This window comes from Elaeis guineensis, chromosome 2 (genome assembly GCF_000442705.2).
Source record: "Elaeis guineensis isolate ETL-2024a chromosome 2, EG11, whole genome shotgun sequence".
NCBI classification, from domain to species: domain Eukaryota; kingdom Viridiplantae; phylum Streptophyta; class Magnoliopsida; order Arecales; family Arecaceae; genus Elaeis; species Elaeis guineensis.
In genome coordinates this window covers 100,855,131-100,879,212 of record NC_025994.2, presented here as the reverse complement: position 1 = coordinate 100,879,212, position 24,082 = coordinate 100,855,131, and the positions used below count along the sequence as shown (strand labels likewise).

Below are 24,082 nucleotides of genomic sequence, written 5' to 3'. Positions count from 1 at the left end.
ACAGTGCCCTCACTGTTATCCAGGGAGTCAAACTGCTCCTCTCTGCAACATACATGATAGGGGCATGCAGAATCTAATATCCACTGCTGGAAAGAAGTAGATACCTCATCAGATATCTCCAGGATATCTCCATCTGAATCACTGCTAGCCGTCGCTACAGCAGCCACCGTCCGATTTTTGAGTTGAGGGCAATTTCTGACTAGATGCCCCAACTCCTCACACCGGTAACACCTGATTTTGCTCAAGTCCCTCCTAGACTTGGACTGCCCTCGTTGTGATCTCTTGTCGCTCCATCTACTGCCTCCTGCTCCTCCAGAAGCCACCAAAGCTAAGCTACCGCCATCTGAGCTCGAAGCTGGGTTCTCCCTCCTGAGAATCTCGTTCTGGAGTATCGCCGCGGTGACCTCGTCCATCTTGATAGTGCTCTTCCCCACTAGAAGAGCAGTTACCAAGGACTCATACGAAGGGGGAAGCGACGCCAGCAAAACCAGCGCCCTGGTCTTCTCCTCAACGTTCTCGCCAACGTTGAGGAGATCGATGAGGATCTTCTGAAAGTGGCTCAAATACTCCTGCACGCTCTGTCCCTCAGTCATCCGCAATTGGTAGAACTGTCTCCAAAGGAAAAGAGTGTTGGTGGCGCCATGTACAACTCCTCGAGCTTTGACCACAGTACCATCGGAGAAGTCTCGCTCAGTACATGGATCACCACCTCATCCACCAGGTACATGCGGACGGTACTCACCGCCTGCATCTGTAGCCGTTTCCAATCTCGCACCTCCATGGTGGTTGGCTTCTCATCGCATAAGAGAGCTTCGATCAACTCCTGTTGGATGAGCACGTCCTTCACCCTTGCCTGCCATAAGGAGAAATTACTCTTATCATCGAACTTATTGATCTCCATCTTGATTGTTCCTGTCTTCTCCATCTTCAGTCTTGCTCACCACCACTGCGATCTGCGTCTTTGTACCACCTTGCTCTGATACAACTTGTTGGGTGGATGTCTGGCCAGGACACCACCTCCCAAGATCCTTTCAGTACCACGTGATGCAGCAGGAAGAAAGACGAAACAAAACAAAAAGAAAAACAATCAAAATACGTGGATCAGCCACAAAAGGGCTCGCCTCCACGGGGCATGCAAACTTCACTATGAAAAAGAAATTTTACAAGAGGAGACCTCATCCTCAACTCTTGTACACCCAATTCTCTTTCACCTGAAGTTTTCCTCACAAAAGCTCTCTCTCTCCTGGAAGACCCCCTGAACCTCTGAAGTGCCTGGCGACCGCTGTCCAGGAGCCCTGCTCCTTCTCTCACAGCAACGCTTCCGCCTCTCTCTTCTCTCGGGTTCGTACGGCTCTGTACGGCAAGAAAACTTGAACCTCTTCCTCTCTGTTTCACGCACAGGCCCTTTTAAAGGGTTAAAACCCAATTAGATTAGGTTTAAGAGTCCTTAACCAACCCAAATCAGGTTCTGAACCGTCGGATCAAAAAATAGATCAACTCACGCCCTCCGATCGTGATCGATCCACAGAATAGTGCCGTGGACCGTGCAAAACGTGTGGGAAATGCCCGCGCGGTCCACAAGCCCAGCCGTGGACCGCCCGATCCACGGTGGACCGGGGCAAAGGGCCAGCAGGCCGCTGGGCCTGGGTCGGCCCGCTCCCGCGCGTGGGCCTGCGCGCGCCTGGGCCGTGCGCCCGGTTGGGCCGCGCGCCCGCGTGGGTCGCGCATCCCGTGCGCCGCCGCCTGCGGCCGCACCGCTGCCGCCCGCCATCGGTCACCGGTGGTCCTCCGCTGCCTCAAATCTATTGCCAACTTTAAAAGCTCGTATCTCCTCCATCCGAGCTTCGTTTCAGGTGATCTTGATCTTGTTGGACTCCATTTTTCACTGTGAACCTCGCTGTGGGCTCAATGTGGGCTGAATCTCGAGACATCAAATCCTAACAATAGTCTCCCATTCTTTCTGTCATGAATAATCCTTATACCAAGTATCTGCTTCACTGGTCCCAAGTCTTTCATAGCAAAGCACTTACTCAATTTAGCCTTCAAGTTTTGAATCCTCTTGGCATCATGACCAACAATTAACATGTGATACATATATAATAGAAGAATGATGAAATCATTATCACTGAACCTCTTCACAAATATACAATGGTCAGAAGTGATTCTGTTGTACCTATGATCTATCATAAAAGAATCAAATTTTTTGTACCACTATCGAGGAGCTTGTTTCAAACCATACAAGCTCTTTTTTAGTCTGCATACCAAGTTCTTCTTGTCTTTAGTTATGAACCCCTCTAGCTACTCCATATAGATTTTCTCTCATGGTCACTATGAAGAAATACTGTTTTCACATTAAGCTACTCAATCTCCAAATTCAAGTTGGTTGTTGAATCAAGAACAACTCGGATCAAAGATATCTTGACCATGGATGAAAAAATCTTCTCAAAGTCAATACCCTTTTTCTGACTGAAGCCCTTCATAACCAGTCTTGCCTTGTACCTTGATTGTGAGTTGTGTTCTTCTATCTTGAGTCTGAACATCTATTTATTCTTGAGTGCTCTCTTTCTCTTGGATAGCTCCATCAAATCAAAAGTATGGTTCTTATGCAGTGATTTCATCTTTTCTTGCATGGCTTCAAATTACTTTTCTTTCTGTGCATATGATATAGCCTTCTGAAAATATTCCGGCTCTCTCTTGTCAGTCACACTCACATACTCATGTGGAAGATATCTTTGAGAAGGCTGATGCTCTCTAATAGATCTTCTCAGCTGCTGTTCTACCATTTGCTGTATAGGAGCTTGCTTACTATGCTCATCTGATATACTATCACTATGTGTAGGCTCATCATTCATCACATTATCATCATCTACAATCTGTCCATCATCAACATATGCTCTGGCTTGAGATGCAGTAGATGGATCACTAAATAACTCTATAGTAGACTATGGCTTATCTGCTTTCTTCATGTCCTCAATGGTCTGATCTTCAAAGAATACTAAATCTTGGCTTCTGTCCAGCTTCTCCTCTATTGGATCTCATAGTCTGTATTCAAACTTCTCATATCCATACCCAAGAAAGATGCCCTCCTTTGACTTATTGTCAAGCTTTGACCGCTCATCTTTAGAAATATGAACAAAGGCTGCATCCAAATACTCTAAGATGATCATAAAAATTTAATTTTCTTATCCATACCTTCTCAAGAATATCACCATCAAGGGCATATGAAGGAGAAAGATTAATCAAGTCAACCGCAGTCCTCATAACTTCACCCTAGAAAGAGCTAGGCAACTTTGAATGAGAAAGCATGCATCGAACTCTTTCAATAATGGTACGGTTTATCTTCTTTGCCACTTTAATTTGTTAAGGTATCTTTGGGATAGTCTTCTCCAATCTAATACTATGTTGTCTGCAGTATCTCTCAAATGGATCTTGGTATTCACCACCATTGTTTGCTTGGATGTATCTCAATTTTCTTTCTTCCTTTCAACACTAGCATGGAATTCTTGAAAGACGTCGAACACCTGAGTTTTAGATCTTAAAGCAAAAGCCTACAACTTTCGAAAATGGTCATCAATAAAAGTAACAAAATACAATATACTTTTTGTGGTCATGGAGCATACATCAGTGTGAATTAAATGTAGCACATGTGATCTCCTATATGAGGGGAGCTTATGAAATGAAATCTTATACTGCTTGCCATATAAATAGTGAGTGTAAGGTCTCAAGTGCATACTTTTTAAAGAAAGTAGATTATACCTGAATAGAGTATCAAGTCCCTTCTCACTCAGATGGCCAGGTGAGCTTCCATTTTCCTTCACCAAAGCAAATAGAGTAGCCCTCATTATCTAGGACACAGACAAAAATCAAGTGCAATTGGATATTAGGAATATGCCTCCTATTTCTTAATAGCAGTTTACATCTAGTGTTGATCTCTAAGCAAACATCTCCCATGCCAATAATCTGAGCTACTACATCATTTCTCATCCTGACTTGTCCAAAATCACTTTTGGAGTAGGACAAGAAGAAGTCTTTGCAAGATGTAATATGGTATGAGATAGCTGAATTTAATTATCCAACTAGGTTCCTGGCATGTGAGATTAATATACTCATCATCATAAGCAATCATGACCTCATCATCAAATATAATTGCAGTCATACTTTATGTCTCTTCTTTCTTTTCACCACTTTTATCCTGATCCCTCTTGTACTTTTTGTACTCTGTCTAAAACTGCCCCGATTTGTTACAATAGTAGCAAGTGACACTCTTCATAGACCTTGACCAGTCTCTAGATCTTTTTTTTTTTGTTGTCTTTCTTGTCATGGGACTCACTATTCTTTTTATTGTAGGAGGATCTATTTTTGCTTCTCCCCCTCTGCTCTATAACCAGTGCCTTAGGACATCTATCTATCAAATCCTACTCCTTTCGCCTGCTTACTTCATTCAATATACCATCTTTTATCATAGTGAGGGTAAATTTGTCACTGATAGTAGAATTATTCAACATCACCATCAATATCTCTCAACTGTCTAGTAAGGAACTTAGCAATATCAATGTCTTCACCTCATCATCAAAAAATAGTTTCATTGTAGCCAACTGATTCAGGATCTTCGAGAAATTATTCAAATGCTCTGAAGTGTTTTGCCTATTCTTGTACTTCAGGTTCATAAGTTTTCTGATCAGGTAGGTTTTATTCTATACATTCTTCTACTGATACAGATCCTCTGATTTCTTCCAAACATGATAAGTATATATCTCTGTAGCAACATCATGGATTACACTCATATCAATCCACTATCTGATCGTGACCGTAGCTTTCCTGTTCAACTTTTTTTACTCATCAGCTTTTACATTATCTGATATTTCTTTTTGCAATTCAATCGACTCAAACAAATCTTGATAATATAATAAATCCTCTATCATCATCCTTCACAGATAGTAATTCGATGAAGTTAATTTAATCATACCAGATTTATCCTCTATTTTTAATTAACACAAACTACACAACTATCTAACCATAGCACTGATACTAGTTGTTGAGATGAAAAGGCCACAAACATATATAATTATGTCCAGAATAAATTCTACCTCCTATGTGCAAATTAAAATAGACAATAACTCAATAATATCAAATCCAATGAATATAAATCAAACTAAGTACCAAAATATCAAATTTATGCTATAAATTTTGTACTATATAAAATAATAGAATTACCGTAAGTCTTCTCTAAATCAACTAGAGATTATACAAATATATCTTCAAAATAAAACCTTAATTTTTATAATAAAAATATTTATTATCAGTGAGATGAATTTTAATGATAAATTAAAACAAAAGATATATCTCATTAAATATAAATATTTAAAATAATTTATATTTTTTTTAAAATTAAAATTAATTTATTTATAATATTTGATATTAAAAATAATATATTAAAATTTTATCAAAATAAAAATAGAATCAATCATCCGTTACCGCTGCGCCGGCATTCTGATTTTCCATGCTGCTCTCTGGTTTTCACGCGCTGCCACCTAACTTTCCACGCACCCCCGTTGCTCATTAAACAGGCCACCCAAGTTCTTTTTGGATTCTTCTCCCCCCCTCTCTCTATTATTTTGGTTTGACAGGTCCCACCACATGGGTGTGACACCGTCAATAAATATGGACGGCCCACTTTCGTCCCCACGAAGCATACTCCCGCGAGTGCCGAGAAAGGATCTACAGAGACCACCTTTTCCCGTGGCGGCAACCCGTAGCAGTCACGATAATGGTAGATCCATATTTATGATTTGAAAGATACTGCTGTGGTTAAATATTTTCGAATAATAAAAAAATACTGTTTTGTTTTAAAACTCAACTGTTAAAATGGTGGGTCGACCGGCCTTTTTCAATTTCGGTTGGAAACATACACTAAATGCTAGTTGGTTTGATCCATTAGTCGAAAACGTGATCATGGATCCTAAAGTGGCAGACACTGAAGCCATCCTTTGGAATATTCCAATTTTTTGTTTCTTCTTCATTTGCTCCGACACTACTTACCAGAAATGATGTCCCAGCTGGTGAAGCCATTAATTATGGAAAAATAATACACTCTATTGTCATATATTTTCTGCATACAATCAACTATAGGACAAGTAATGGCATAAAGTTGTAGTGAGTAGGCATTAAAAACACTTACTAATAATGTATCTAGCTTCCGAACGTGTTCAGCCAGCAACGGATGAAAAAATATTTATGACAATGGTGATATCATGTTAAATATATAATAAATCAATAAAAATTTTTATATGTCATTAACTATCATGTATTACATCGATTTTTATAGATAATACCTCATATTATCTCTGTGTATTTCATTTATTTTTAATTTTTTATTGATATGTTACAATGTTGATGCGGTAACACTGCTGCAACGAACATTTTCTCGCAACAGATAGACCCATTGCCGAGTCTGAAAACTTGCTCTACTCTGCTTTTCCAGGCATTATTGTTTCTTTGATACAGATCTCCCGGCATTATTTCATCTGTTCTGCAGTACAATCAGGATGACAGTAGAGATCAAGCCATTCCAAATTCTTTTATAAAATTCCAGAATATAGATGTTCTATTACGAGATGTTTGGAGATGGTATGAGACACCTGGAAATTATGTATGAAAATAAAAGCAGAAGAGCCTCAAAACTCCGAAGGATTGAATATTAGTGTTGTCATTCCATGCTCATTTTGATCCGTATCTCTCAGCAATTCAGCTATTTGTCCGCTCCCAGCATTCTTCAACTGTTTACAGGATGGTGGTACGTTCTTATGTGTTGATTGTTAGCACGGGGATCATCGATTCATGGTCTGTGAATTCCATGCCAAAACTTATCATATTAGATCTAGAGCCGTAATGACAAGCGAGAATTATGCTACAGCTATGTTGTGTCTTCGTGCACCCACATGTATGCTACTAATTAACCTGCATAATTAGTATGTGACATAATGCATTTTGCAACTCATTATGCTGAGAACTGCATCGATTAATTGTGTGGAGGTTAAATGTTTATAGAAGTTGCACTTAGTGAAATCCTTCAAACACGAGGATTTATATCATACATGATGGTACGAGCGATACTGGTATCCTGCCTGGTTTAGCAGAACTAGTCTGATGATTCTGAATTTGGAGCATAAAATATGGGCTTTGAATGATTTCTAAATTTCATTAAGGATCCACAATCTGCCATATAAAAGCCAACCACAGATTTTGGGAAGGCTTGATGATCGTGGTTATGGTGCCTTCTAGATAAAATGCTGACTCCAAAGTGTTCGGATTGTTCTGAACAGGCTTTTCTGTTGGCCAGCAATGTTTATCCTTGTTATAACATCTTGGTTGATGGTGTTATTCTTTCTTCGAAGGAAGCTTTCTTTCTTGACGCTGCTTCTGCTAAATTTGTAGCGGAAAAGACTACATATACACTACAGGAAAATATGCAATAGATGACATTATTTTTGGCTTTTGGCAACGCAAATAAACGCTTGCTAAATGGGTCCACGATGTTTTTCCAAAGCGTTAGGTGCGCGCCGACTATGTAGGAGTGGGAAAACATCTTTGGAGTCCGATGATGCTTGTAGAATGGTGACAAAATTATAGGCTTTTCTATCCTTTTTAAACGCCGTCGGGTTCCAGCAGAAAGGGTCGTCTTCATGGTATCTAACGACGTAAATGAGCACGGCTAACATGGTTTTCTGCAACATTTATTTCCGTCATTGGGAAACATGACACCATGGTCATTTGCCACCATTATAAGCGTCACAAAGGTTTTTAAACAAAAAATATAAAAAAATGTAGAATCACGGAAACTCATGCATCAGGAGCAAGTGGCTTGGAATTCATGCATCGATCAGAGTGTTAATAGATTGAGAGGTTGGATTTGTATCTTGCTGCAAATTCAATTATCTGATTAATGATTCTGGGTATTAGAAAGTATCTCTCTACTTACGTGCGAACTTCGGGTTGGCACAGAGACAATATAAACTGTACTGATGTCTAGTTTGGGAAAAAAGTCCTAGATTTGTTTTCTTATCTCGATGAATCTCAATGAATTAATAACTGAATACTGAAATCTGTGAAGCAAGAGTTAGTGGCAAATGAATTGAACTGAGTACTTATGAACACCAATTGGACTAAATTAACTCATCATGCCTGTGGTGCACAAGGTAATATATGATGCTGATATTTGAAATTCACAAGCACAGAAAAAAAGCAATACCACCAATACCATGAGCACTTATTATTGCTAATATCCTTTTCAAACAAATCTAGCTCCCTAAGCGATAGTAACAACAATAAAAATAATAACTGCTGTTTAACAAGTTCAATGTATCCTATATTTTACAAGCCAGAACTAGTTAGACAAACATGTTCTCATGCAGCAACTAGGTCAAGAGTTTGGTTACATCATGACCCAGATCTACTTGGACAAATTTCATAAGCCTTTCTGTGACAGTATTTAATGCATCGTCCGTTTTGAGTGACATATTAATTTCAATGAATATGACCTTTCTCTTGGTCATACCTGTATATGGTCCGTTTTAAGTGACATATTAATCCATCACGGGAAGAACGTTTGTCCCTGTTTTGTCCGGAAAATTTTGCAAGATCCCAGTAGAGTTGTTTCATTGTTACTTCAAATAAGGAATGTGATGCAACACAAGTGGGGCTCCTTGAAAGGTCATCTGCTTTAGAAGCATGGCCATTAAAAACTAATCTTCAGGATTCATGCTGTCACAAGCAGTAGCGGCCAACATTGACAAAACAAAGGAATCCAATTTCATCAACATATGATCAAAATCTTAACCTGGCTGTGATGCTGTAACATTACAAGTTCGTTTGCATGAATCACCATAGCATAATAAAGCAAAAAAACTTCCAATTTCATCAGCAAAATCAACGAACGATGCATAAACACTACTCAAAATATTTCCAGCTCCACCGTTACAAGCTGCATGATAGAAGCTAGAAAATGTAAAGAATATAAATTTCTTGTAAACAACACCCCCATCCCCAACACACACACACACACACACACACACACACAGACACCAAAAAAATTATAAAAAAAAAGATTCTACAACATCACATCACAGAATATCAGCAACCACTGAGGCTTGATCAACGGCAAAATAACAATCCAACAACAAATGATAAAATCCAACCTATGCATCACAATAGATCAGTGAGAAGAGATTGTTTTAGCAACCAAATGAAACGTCAGACTGAACATATTTTACATAGAGCAGATGTTGCCAGTCTGTTGGATATAAGATGTAACCCAAATAGAAAGCTTATACCAGGTGGGAGATGATTACCATAATAAAAGCTAAAAGAAGAAACCAGCATTCTAAGATCTTCGACTATCCAAAAAATCTAAATGGACAACATAATTTGTGCATGATCTATCATAAAACCGACAATCGCTTAGGCCATTTGAAGTAAATAAAATCAAACCCATTTCATTCAGTTCGAAGTGCATAAGAGAAAGATATGCTCTTAAAAGGACATCTGTTAGTCAATCACAACAAACCACCATATCCGTCATGCTCGGACCTGGATTACTCTGAATCTACACCCGAAAGAACCCATAACCATGAAACCAAAATTATAAGCCCTAAACTAAAAGCTCAAACTGAACAAGAGGGAATTTAAGTAGAACCCATTCTAAAAAAAAGAGAGAGATCAATTACATGTGCATGGTATCATCATCTAGGTGACTACTGGAAGTATTGGGACCCCGTAAGGAATAGAAAAAAGCTTACTAAGTAGAGAATATAGAAATTAGTACATACAACTCATAAAGCCTATACAATAAAGATATACATGAAAATAATATAAAATCTAAAAATTATATATAGCTAATTACCTGATGCCAGGTAAAACCACGTAAAAAAGATGTAATCTGATCCATCCGAGTCCTCAATGACACGATCTCTGTCTGATAGCTCCGTCTCAGCTCCTCCTTCTGTAGGCCATATCTCTGACTCATCTCCTGTATCTGTGTCTTTAGCCTACAGACCTCTGCAGTGCTATTGTTCTGTCTACACTCCTGAGTATATCTGCTCATTACAGACAACTGAGTGGGGATAATTCCAACTCCATAACCCCTTACTCTGCCATAACACTTTGATTCCATAAGCTCAATAAACACCTAGGCCTCGATGCGATTACACTTCGCAGATGATAATGACTCGCTGGTACGCTCTGTAATAAATATGGTTGCCCTATCCTATATATTAAAGAACAGATCTATATATTAATAATAATAAATTATAATATAAATCATTCAATAAATAAATCAATACATATGATTAGATCTCTAGACTCCTCTCGTATAAAGCTGCCATCTCGGTGCGTATGAGTCATTCTATAGAACTCAACCTTACCCGGCTCCCTCCCATGCTCTTTTATTTAAAGAAAAAAAGTATATGTTATATAATATATGATCTAATATATAATATATGATATATGATACAAGATATATCATTATACAATACAAAGCAGGAGATAATGAATTGGATGAGGCTTTCTATCGTTTGTAATTGAGCCTTGAAACAAGATTCTGAAAGACTAGTGCCTTCTTATAGCCACAAGGATGTATTATTCTCCTGCAAGAGCATTCTCACAATTTTTTTTTTTTTCAAAAAGGAAGATTCTCCAATGCAATAGGATGAAAGAAGATCAATCATTCTTTGGCATGAAAGATACAATCTGAATCTATTTTCTTTGGCTACCCAAGGATATGAGCATAGATTAGAAACCGTATCAACATATGTAAACACATTCTTTTCCAACACTGTACAGAATAACACATTCTTTTCCAACACTGTACAGAATCCCAACATTCGATGCTTTCAATGTGACAAAAACCCCCTTATTCAGAACACCTCCCTTATTAGACAAGGATAGTTTCTTAAATATTCATTATGCAAATGTACAATGTAGCCAGTGGACATTGGCTTGAACTGACTACATGCTCTTAGACCCACATCCCTGACATCGATTGGCACCATCAGGCTTCCAAAAGATTGAAAAAATAAGTGCAATGTAAGAGAAAATTACAAAGATAATCAAAGTTAATATGGATACAGAGTGAGATATTCTTGGATCGGCTTATAGGCGAAAACTACATGTGCATGCAGATAGGCCAAGACTACAAAATGCAGTCAATTAACAAAAACAGAGAAACTAATTAATCTTTCCATATCTGGACCATTACACACATTCATTAACTAGTATTTACAAATATTGAATGAACAAAAAATCGAAATCTACAAAGAATCGAACCATATAAAGGCCGATAAAGGTTAAAAAAATCAACCAGAATTTGTGATTTAGAAAAGTGAAACATACAAATTCTGCTTTGAGCCTCGCACAACTCTTAGAACCTGATGTGTGAGGCACGAACTGAGATGATCGTGCAGCTCTGCCAATATTAGAGAATGTCTGCCATATAAAATAAACAATATGATATATCTTATATAAATATTTAATTCATGTTGATAATGTATAAAATAAAGAGTAAATGTAGATTATACATAACCTGTCCTCTCTCTGAAAACCAGTAGTGTACAAGCTCAATCCATTGATGAGGATACACATCAGGAGGACAAGTACGAGCAACCTCCTCCTCTGTCATACCCTCCTTATAATTCCTCTTTAACTTGGCCTTGTACTCTTTCCATTTATGATTCAGGGACTTGATTATCCAATCATGGCTCTCTGGAGGGATCACAAATTTAGTCTACAATAAAGTACAAGAAAAATATAAATGTTAAATTAAAACAACTACTATAATCTTTAACTAGTTAACATATAATTTCAATCTATCTTTTTACCTCTACAAGCTGTAATAGCTCAACTTTATATGAAGGAAGCATATCATTCCCAACCTCTTAATGGGCTGTCCTCATTTGTTGCATGTCATGATCTCACCCTCATCGAGCTGCCATATGTCCCTAGCTCGTGTCGGTCCCTGTCTTGCCTTCACTCGACCTGGGTTGTCTACAAAAAAATACAAAAATAAAAATTAATCAAAATTATTAAGTATGAATCATATGAAAAAAATTTGAAATAAAATATTAAAATGAAATAAGCATAGGATTTGTTCATTTAATTTATGCTGAATCTGCAAGTCACCTATAACAGGCTCATCATCTCGGTCATTAGCAACAGGCTCATATTGCGGTGCATTAGGCTGCTGAGACTGCTGAGGGTCATCAAACTGGCTAGAAGATCCAGCTTGGGAATACTAAAACTCTACACCTCTGAAACGTCTCTGAGGCATAACGTGTCTAACCTGCACATATTGATTGCAATATGAATTAATACAAATTATATATACACTAACAGAAGAATTGCTAATAATAAATATAATTTATTAAATGAAAACATACATCTTAAAACTCTTTGCATCAACAGAGTCAAACATCATTCTGTCTTTGAACATATGTCCTAACTCAATTGGTTGAAATATTTAGATCATCAATCGGCACAATATTTAAAGGCATACATTGAATATAAGTCTCATCATCTTCCAGAACTATTCCTTTTCCCATGTCATACAAGTCCTTAGGTTTCATTTTGATAACAACAGCCCAATCCTTATCTTTTGAGTCTTGTACAAAAAATACTTGTTGAGCTTGAGATGAAAATATGAATGGATCATCTTTTAATAAGACACCAGTGTGTATCCATCGTGAAAAATTTACTATCAATCATGAAAAATTTACAAGTGTGTACCCATTTGTGTCTTGCTTTAAACCTCTTGGTGAGTTTACATCAATCCAAGCACATCGAAATAATACTACCTTAAACCTTCCATAGTAATCCAACTCGTAAATATCTGTAAGCGCACCATAATAAATTTTTCCATCTGCTTCCACCATTAGTCCACTATTCTGAGTTTTTTTAAAATTTTCACGTTCTTTGGTATGAAATTTAAAACCATTGATGATGAAGCCATTTTATCTCTTGACAATATTATTAGGACCTCAAGCAGTAACTATCAACTCATCTGAACAATTGCTCTCCATCGTTATTGGTACCTAAAAAATATGACACAATTAACATATAGCAAAACTTTCGCCCATGTTTTAAGCAATATGAATGGGTTGAATCCCCACATGATGGGCATGCAACACGTCCCTTAGTCCTCCAACCATATAAATTAGTATATACAGAAAAATCATTGATAGTCCATATAAGAGCTGTCCGTAATTTAAATATTTGGCCAGTAGAAGCATCAAGCGCATCAATACCTTTCCATAATTGTTTCAATTCCTCTATTAAAGGTTGTAGAAAAATATCAATATTGTTCTCTAAACTCTTATCACCTAAAATAACCATTGACAAAATTAATGAAGCCTATTTCATGCACATCCATGGTTGCAAATTATAAAGAATCAAAACAACTGATCAGGTGCTGTAGATAGAACTTAAAAGTTTGAAAAGGATTGAAACCATCAGTAGCTAAACCCAACCTAAAATTGCGAACATCAGAGGTAAAATTAGGATGCCTATCATCAAATACTTTTCATGCTAAACTATCTGCTGGATGTCTCCACATTCTATCCTTTGTACATCCTTCGTCATGCCATCTCATTGAAGAAGCTGTTTTTGACGATGCATAGATTCTTTTCAATCTAGGTATGAGAGGAAAGTAACGCAATACTTTGACCGATTTTTTTTACTCCGTATTGCATCCACATCATTCAATATATCATGTTCATCTTCTTTATGCATTATCTATCATGAAGATCCACACACATGACATGACTTTTGATTAACATTATCACCTCGATATAATATACAATCATTCAGACAACTGTGAATCTTCTCATATCCAAGATTCAATTTCTTTATTAATTTTTTGACTTCATAAGAGGAAGATGGCAAAATAGTGCCTTCCGAAAATGCATCATTTAATAATTGAAGTAGCATAGTAAAACTCTTGCTAGACTATCCATTCAAATATTTTAAATAAAATAAATGCACAAGAAAAGAAGTCTTCAAAAAAATTTTACAACTGGATATAATTTTTGATCACAATCTTTCAATAAATGGTGCTACTGAGCTGTTTCATCATTAGATGAACGTACGGGCTCCTCAACATGCATAGGATCAATAGACATAAATTCCTCAGGCATCCCAACTATTTTTTGTTCTCCACTGAAATCTTCTAACTTTCCAACACCAAGTCCAAGAGCATCTCTGAGCAAAACCCTCATATCATATTCTCTTACAAGATTTCTTGGTAAGTTATCAGATCCTTGAGAAGTCAATGTATGTTCTATATAGGAGGGTTGAGTAGATGAAGATGATAACATGGACTCTCCATGAAATACCCATTCGATATAACCCTTCAAAAAATCATTCCATACCAAATATTCTTCAATAGTTTGTGGATCAAATGAAAAACAATTTACACATTTTCGTTATGGACATAAAATATTTCCATTCATACTAGACTTCTCAACAGCAAATTTAATAAAATCTTGAACTCCATCTAAATAATCTTTGTTTATTTATCCAACTTTTGTCCATCATAAGATAAAATTTGATTGAAATTACAATTTAACTGAAAAAAAAATCTTCATATCATTTTGCAGAGGATTTAGCCAGCAATATCATAACATGAAGAAAATGATAAAATATAAGAAAACTTGTTGCATTCTAGATGATATTTTTATTAGCTATTACTGAACTATTCCATCTATTAGAATTATACATAGGCATAATAACTTGAATCGAACATCCTATTTGAAACATAAATTTCAACAAATTAAGAAATAAAATTAAATATCACATGCCAAACACTTCAGAAAATAATTGTGCCAGCACAACAGTTTGACAAACAAATCTATCATGATATTAGATCCTTACTTCATTTCTATTTCCAGTAAAGGCATGCATCTAATACTATACTTACAGTCAGTAGTGCCATCATAGAGCCGAAATACAACTTGGGACCAAATATGCCATTAACTAATGCAAAGGAACTGGTTACGCAGTTTGAAAACAATAGTACGTAACAGAACAATCGGAATAAAACTTCAACAGAAAGTTTCAAATCTGAAAATCAGAAGGGATAGAGAGCCAGCAGCACCTGCACCAATGATAACATCTGAAACAGAGTGCTCTGAAACTTCTTGTTTAAGCAAAAGGGAGGCCAAGCATCTAATTTTATTAGCTAGAGATATTTACAAGAACAGAGAGAAGGGAATATTGAAGAATAATCGAAAGACCTATGGAAGTGTAAGCAGTGGTTTACTTCCTTGGTAGTGAGACTCGACCTCAAGAAATGCCTTCAAAGTGACAGCACACCAGGGGAAATGTTTGGCATACCAGCACGCAAGGCGAGGGACTGAAACTCTTTGAAGTAAAAAGGTGCCCTTCAAAGAGTGCCCCCAAACTTTAAACATCTGAAACATGGCCCATCAATAACATCTGACAAAAAGGGTGGGAAGCAAAGGGTCTTATCTATCTTCTGAAAGGTTGTTTGAAGCAATTAAACTGAGATATAAGCACATTTTGGTCTACTTGTCACTCCCCAAATTCGGGATATAACACAGCCATGCTACCGAAGGATGGAGCCCACGATAACACGAAGTCAATCCATCATAATCATCTAAAATTCATCAAATAAAAAGATTCAATTCCTTTATTCATCAAATAATTAAATCAACATTGGTTCAGAGTATCTAAATCCGAAAGCAAATACAAATTCATATCTCAAAATTTATAATTATTTACTACAAATTCGTGATCATCATATAACTAAACTTCATTTACAAAATTTTCAAGCTTGCATCACAGATCTCCAAAGCCTGGATTTTCTTCACCGGTCCTAGCCCTATTTCTCTGTATAAGAAAAAAAAAAAAATATGAGCTATACTAGCCCAGCAAGTAGAACTTACGCTTCCTTATCGGATCAAGCATAAATTTTTCATGATAATATAATATTTAAAAAATAACAGATAATACAAAATAAAATATTTCATAGAGCATATAATAAAACAAGTCATAAACCAATCATGCATGCATAAAATCATGTATATTTCACAATCATGAATCATAAATCATTTTTATCATGTATTCATATCAAGTTTTGAAATATTGCTTTCAGATATTCATGCTAAGGTCACACTATTAAACCCATAACAGGGCCATATTTCTTAATCGATAGAATTCTTGTTTCGTGTGCCAACTTTATACCCGTTGGTGGGGTCATATTTCATGTGGATGCTAGCTCCGGATGTCGATTTTTCTGAAGGGATTCGTTCATAGCTATCTGAGAGCCTTTGAAATTTTTATATCTTTTTCTTAAAACATACGTATACATAGATGGAAAAAATAATGAAATTCATGCTTCATAATCATGCTATTTTCATAAAATCAATGCTCATAATAAAATATGATTTTTGACTTCACATATGCTGATCTTTAATTTATTAAAAATATGATTTCATCAATAATAATTTTTTGCATAGAAACATGATCATTTAAAAATAAATAAGGAGCATAAGATCTACTTACCTCAATCATCTTAGATCTTTAGTCTTCCTTAAATGAATCAGATAATCCTATTTAAAATATTAAATCAAGATCAATTTTCATTCTATATATTTAAAAAAATTAAATAATAATAGAAAGTGATTGACTGAATGATCAGTCAGATAAACCCCCTAGGCACTAAATCGATTCGGGGTCATAGGTCCCTAGAAGGAGAAAAGATGGCCTGATACATGATCTACAAGTCTTTTTTAAAGGAAAAGAAAATTTTAGAGAGAAAAAGTAAAGAGAGAAAGTGGAGTGAGAAAAGAGGAAAAGAGGGAGGAAGAGGGGAGAGAGAAAATCTTCTCTCTCTTTTTTTTCTTTTTCTTTTTCTTTTCTTTTCTTCTTCTTTTCTTTTCTTCTTTCCCTTCCTGGCCGAATGGAGGGATCAAGGCGAGGGGGGAACTTGGTGGCTCGTGCTCCAACGAGGTATGGCAGCACGGTCAGAGATCCGACAACAGGTGGAGCCAGAGATGGCCAACGGCATGGTTCGACTGATGAGAAATTAGAAGAAAAATGAAAAACAAGGGACTTTTTCTCCGATAAAATTCGATGACTCCAGTCACCGGCAATCTTGCTCACAGGCACGGAAAGGAAGGGAGAGAAGAGAGGAAGAGATATCATGGCTTATCTCGAGCTCCGATGACCTCTCTGGCGAGAAATCGAGGCGAGCACGGTGACGGCTTTCGCGAGTGATTTCTGGCGATCCTCGTCGTTTCGCTCTGAGATTCTTTGGTGGGAAGGAGGGAGAAGGGTTTCTCCCTTAAATAGAGCCAGAGGAAGAAGTTTGACTCCTCCCCGATAAGATTTTCGACCCCATTTAGGAGTCGGTCGGAGGAAGAAGACGACTCCTTGCAGGAGTCTTCTTCAAATTTTTTTCTTTTTTTTTTCGTTGGGCTTCTGAGATTTTGGGCTTGATCCAAGGCCCAAATGGGCCGGATATTATATTCTCCTCTCTTCAAATAATTTCGTCCTCGAAATTAAGTTACGTTGTTTGAGATATCTAAGGTTCTTCTTGGCATTATCTATAATAAAATAACCTACTGGCAAAAATTATCAGACTATGATCAGATTAGATTAAGATCTATAGTATCCTTTCATTATCAATAAAATCCTTCCTTATTTACAACTAATGTATTCTATAATATCTTTTGATTTAAAAAATTAATATTTCTAATCAATTCAGACCACCATGCTTTTACTACACACTCTGATCTCAACTTACCAAATTATCTAAGTCTATCAAAAATAAAAATATCTTTGTATGTTAAATCAATCAAAGATAGATTCAACTTTCAAATTTTATATAAAATTCAAGGCAAAATTTTAAGTTTTCTTGTCATTACTATCTCTTAGGCATAGCATATCAAAATTAAATCTTCATCCACCTTATATGTTTTAACTTATTACATAAGCTTCACCACTCCTCAAGAATCCAATGTGCGTAGAATTAATTTGAGTTAACCTTCGATTTACCTTACAATCATTTAGACAACTTTCAAACCAACTTTTCTTTGCAAAAAAATTAATATCAAAATCAACAAAGTTATCATGTCCTTTATTCATATAAGTTTAGCATTCCAATGTCATCGAATATACCCAACATAACATATCAATATCTTCCATTTCATTCCAGGGTCAACACTTCTCATACTCAGATCAACCCTACTAATTGAAATCCAAGATATAACTCGTTAATTCTATTATAGACATCATATGCCACTTATACATAAATTTCATCATAATGCCTATTAATTCAAAATTAAATTATTGAATCTTTTCTTTTATATTTATCATGTTCCTCATGATCTTAGCCTCAAATTTAAATATCACTAAAGTCACAATTCTGAATAATGATAACCTTAAGCTCAAATACCACTTAAGTCATATTCTTTAGTGATCATAACCTAAACTTTATATCATTCTATCATGTCCTTAATTATCATAATCTTAAACTCTGATATTATCCATCATACTCCACTCTGTCACCTTCTATTGATCATACATAAAATTTTGATATCACTTCATAATCTCAGTGATCTTAAACCTAAACTCTGATATTATTCTATCATATCCTAATCACTTATATCATAATCCTCAATGATTATAACCTAAGCTCTGATACCATTCTATCACACCCCAAATCCAAAATATAATATGGCCATGCTACCGAGGGATGGAGCCCACGATAACACGAAGCCAATCCATCATAATCATCTAAAATTTATCAAACAAAAAGATTCAATTCTTTTATTCATTAAATAATTAAACCAATATTTGTTCAGAGCATTTAAATCCGAAAGCAAATATAAATTCATATCTCAAAATTCATAATTATTTACTATAAGTTCATGATCATCATATAACAAAACTTCATCTACAAAATTTTCAAGCTTGCATTGCAGATCTCCAAAGCCTGAATTTTCTTCACCGGTCCTAGTCCTATTTCTCTATATAAGAAAAAAAAATATAAGTTACACTAGCCCAGTAAGTAGAACTTGCGCTTCCTTATCGGATTAAGCATAAGTTTTTCATGATAATGTAATATTTAAAAAATAATAGATAATACAAAATAAAATATTTCATAAAGCATATAATAAAATAAGTCATAAATCAATCATGCATGCATAAAATCATGTATATTTCATAATTATGAATCATAAATCATTCTTGTCATATATTCATGTCAAGTTTCAAAATATTGCTCTCAGATATTCGTGCTAAGATCACTATTATATCCGTGACAGGGTCATGTTTCTTAATCGATAGAATTCTTGTTTCATGTGCCAGCTTTATACCCGTTGGTGGGGCCATGTTCCATGTGGATGCTAGCTTCGGATGTCGACCTTTCCGAAGGAATTCATTCATAGTTATCTGAGAGCCTTTGAAATCCTTATATATTTTTTTTAAAACATACGTATACATAGATGAAAAAAATAATGAAATTCATGCTTCATAATCATGCTATTTTCATAAAATGTATTCATGAAATCAATGCTCATAATAAAATATGATTTTTGACTTCACATATGCTGATCCTTAATTTATGAAAAATATGATTTCATCAATAATAATTTTTTTCATAGAAACATGATCATTTAAAAATAAATAAAGAACATAAGATCTACTTACCTCAATCATCCTAGATCTTTAGTCTTCCTTAAATGAATCAGATAACCTTATTTAAAATATTAAATCAGGATCAATTTTCATTCCATATATTCAAAAAAATTAAATAATAATAGAAAGTGATTGACTGAATGACCAGTCAGATAAACCCTCCAAGCACTAAATCGATTCGGGGTCATAGGTCCCTAGAAGAAAAAAAAATGGCCTGATACATGATCTACAGGTCTTTCTTAAAGAGAGAAAGGAGAATTTTAGAGAGAAAAAATAGAGAGAGAAAGTGGAGTGCGAAGAGAGGAAAAGAGGGAGGAAGAGGGGAGAGAGAGGAGAGAGAAAATCTTCTCTCTCTCTTTTTTTTTCTTTTTCTTTTTCTTTTCTTTTCTTCTTCTTTCTTTTCTTTTCTTCTTTCCCTTCCTAGCCGAATGGAGGAGGGACCGAGGGGGGAACTTGGTGGCTCGTGCTCCGATGAGGTGTGGTGGCACAGTCGGAGATCCGGCAGCAGGTGGAGGCGGCGGTGGAGCCAGAGATGGCTGACGGCATGGTTTGACCAGCGAGAAATTAGAAGAAAAATGGAAAACATGGGACTTTTTCCCCAACAAAATCCGATGACTCCATCCGCAGGCAATCGTGCTCACAGACATGGAAAGGAAGGAAAAGAAGAGAGGAAGAGAGATCGCGGTTTACCTCGAGCTCCAGTGACCTCTCCGAGGAGAAATCGAGGCGAGCACGGTGACGGCTTCCGCGAGCGATTTCTGACGATCCTCGCCGTTTCGCTCCGAGATTCTTTGGTGGGAAGGAGGGAGAAGGGTCTCTCCCTTAAATAGAGCCGGAGGGAGAAGTTTGACTCCTCCCCGATAAGGTTTTCGACCCCATAGGAGTCGGTTGGAGGAACAAGAAGACTCCTTCAATTTTTCTCTTTTTTTTTTTCATTGGGCTTCTGAGATTTTGGGCCTGGTCTAAGGCCCAAGTGGGCTGGGTATTACACTACTATTTGCCAATCTTCATTCATTCAAACATGAATGTCTTTCAATGCTGATGTGTGGAACGGAAACAAGCTATGATCAAGATATACACAATATGCAACTCATAGATGTTACTTAAGGGAGAAAAAATTGCTGAACAATGGAGCTTCTCTATCCAGAGTCCAGATTCTTTCAAGACTGGGGTCTGAAGTGATGCATTCAATCAGTAACTTCAGAATGAAAATTATATGAGTGAATGAAACATCTAAACAGTTCAAAACAGCAAATGTCCAAATTAAAGTTTTTTCTAAAGAAGCTTTGAGAGACAAATGAGAAACACATTCATGCATTCTTTGGAAATAAAGTATCAATCCAATGGTAATGAACACAAAAAATTATTGTACAGACAGTTGATTTTATTAAATAACATAGAATTATGGGAGCACATAAATCTCTTGAAAAGCATGGAGATCTCTTCTATTGGTTGTCATATTAGTAACTATATATGCATTTCATATAATATTTCAGCATTTATCCAGTTGGAAAGCAAGTTTCTGCACATGATCAAGAGCACCAAAACTGAATACCAGCTACATGAATGGTAATTTATAAAGGAGCTGTGGAGTCTGATAAGCCTTAAACCAGCGATAAACCATAATCTGGAAAGACTCTGTGGGCATCTGTTCCAGATAAAGTGAACCCAATAAGCATCTAGACAAATAATGTATAGGAAATGTTTCGAGAAATCCTGCTTATGAAGTGGTCTCACATATCTTCCAGCATCCACCGGGGAAGTAATGATTCTTAGTTCTGGAGGAGAACAAAAGTAACACCATAAACCAACCACATATATAATAAAGTAGGTGAATGCGCAATAATTAACAGATTGCTTAATGCAGCGAGATCCTAATATGATGCAAGTGACATACGTAGTCAATAAAACCATGTTACATATGAAGTTGGCCCGTATGACAACTCCAAATTCATCCCAGAATTTAATGATTTTCTCAGGAAATGTAGAAATTGCTTAGAATAAAAAACTCCAGATGTATTTATTAAAACTGCCCATGACACGGATATGCAATTGAATATGCATCAGCTTTCAAAATGTGGACTAAGTCAGGGTGGTAGCATAACATATTAGAATTGAAAGCAAAATCTCCTGACAGGGCATGCGGGGCAGCCCAATCAGTTGCTTGATTTCCCTCCCTGCAAATATGAGAAATTTTAATTTGAGGAAATCGAGTAAGCCACAGCTTGATATCTTGCATCCAAGGGGTGAGAGTCATGCAATTGTATTGCAACTTCTGGAGCCAAGAAATAACTACTGAAGAATCCCCTTGGATCCAAATTGATGGAGTATGGTAATGAGTTATAAGATATTAATACCTGACCAGGGTCCTATAAGCTCAGCGAAAGGAATGGATGACCAATGAAGAAGTTTTCCAGCTATAACTAACATAGAACCCGCAATTTTGTAGATCAATCAGAAAATGAGAACACCGATCAGTAAGAACCTCTCCAGAATCAGCTCAAGATTATGAAAAAAATGAAAAATCTATAGCTTGCAAAGATCAAGGGATGTGGTACAATGAAAAAAAATTGCAGATTAGATCAAGAAACCAAAAAAAAAAAAAAAAAACTGTTCAGATCATCCTATGGCATTATAAGTAGGGAGAAACTCTAGATCATCACTCGTGATTATTGGAGCTCTTACCTAGAGTGCACACAAGGGGAAAAGGTTCTATCCAATCTTCAAAACCTCGCAATCTCCACAAACTCTGTTTCTCCTTCGATGATCCTTCATAAATCATAAAATCAAAAATTAAAGAAATAGCATGAAAAAGTAGAAATATACAAATAAGTTGAACAAAGAAAAAAATACCCATGCTCGATCGACGGCGAAGGTGCTCCACCTTCTTGGGAGAAGAAGAAGAAATCGGAGGAGGAGGAGAAGCTCGCTGAGATGAAGAAGCGCGGATGGGGGAGATGTGGGGCGGTAGTGGAGATTTAAGGCGGTAGAAGGCTTTTAGGGCACTTCTAGAAGCTCAGTAGCGGAGGCAGAAGGAGGAGGGTCGAGGAAGCAGACGATGGAGGATGGGGGTTTGCTGGATTGGAACGACGGAGGGTTTATTAGATCCTGACGACGAAAGTAAGCGTGGCTGTGAAATCCCACCTGGCAACCCAAATGGACGTCGTGGATATGGTCATAATCGGATCCCGAAGACGCTTATGAGCGCCGTCTTGAAATGGTCTTAATTGGATCCCGAAGACGCTTATGAGCGCCGTCTTGAAATCTAAACCACCCATCACTTTACACATCATTGAAAGTCGGTTCACTCTAAATCGGATGTGGGAATGTTTAAAATTATCCACATCTCAAACCAGCGTCAGAGACTAAAAGTCGGCAGTTTTCCTTTTTTTCTATAGTGTATCCATACTTTCTGATTGCTCAATTCTCCCTAAAGACTCAGAGTTTGCCGATTTTGGTTCTATGATTTCAGATTATTTGTACATGATGTATGCTTCTATCTTAGTCTTAGGTGGAGGTAAATTATTTATTATATTTTATCTTGAGTATTATGGTCTCAATTGTATTTGAAGTATCAGCTGTATTTTATTCTCTTCTAGAATAGTGCAACAGAAACTTCAGAAACAGGACTTGCTTATGTTGGAACTCTTAGAAGTATCAGCTATATTTCATTCTCTTGAATAGTGCAGCAGAACCTTAAGAAATAGGACTTGCTTATGTGGGAACTCTTTATAACTCCTTCTCAAATATTTTGATCCTCGTATATATCTCCTTTTTTTTTTACTTTGTTATGCAAATCTTTCTTATCAATAAATTCTAAAGGCATTTGCCTCCTTTATCATTAAAAATATTTTTATTATAAGGATTCTATGTTGTGGTATGTACATTGTTGCGTCCAATCCCCTATTGCGTCTATTGCTGGTGAAGAGCACCTACAAAATGAAGTCTACACTGACCGAAATAATATCCGACGGAGACCCTCGATGCTTAAATTAGTGGAGAGTAGTAAACAATAGATGAATATTCAAAAAAACAGAGTTTCAGCTCTTAAGAGACCTTACCAAATGCTATTCATTTACCTCTTTTTATAGACTAGTTGGTAACCATCTATAGCGATTAGACACGTGGGTCCCGCTTGTTCGGATACTTTGTGATCGTGGAATGGATGGTTATACTCGTCATTGATCATGTTCTGACCATTATGTGCATTCTGCACTGGCAGTTTCTGATAAGCCAGCTATATGTCGGTAATCGATCATATGTCGGTAGTTATGGAAGTCCGAATGACCATCGATCGGCAATTTTGATATGTCAATGGTTATCGATCGAAAATCAATCGAGTCGTTATAGTTAGAGTTTGTTAAATTTGAGGATA

The 24,082-nt window shown here is 36.5% G+C and overlaps 2 pseudogenes; both read right to left on the bottom strand.

Moving 5' to 3' along the window:
• Positions 1-8,950: 8,950 nt before the first annotated feature.
• On the bottom strand, positions 8,951-22,950 carry LOC105050130 (uncharacterized; annotated as a pseudogene).
• Positions 12,339-15,817, bottom strand: LOC140855751 (uncharacterized; annotated as a pseudogene).
• Positions 22,951-24,082: the final 1,132 nt, after the last annotated feature.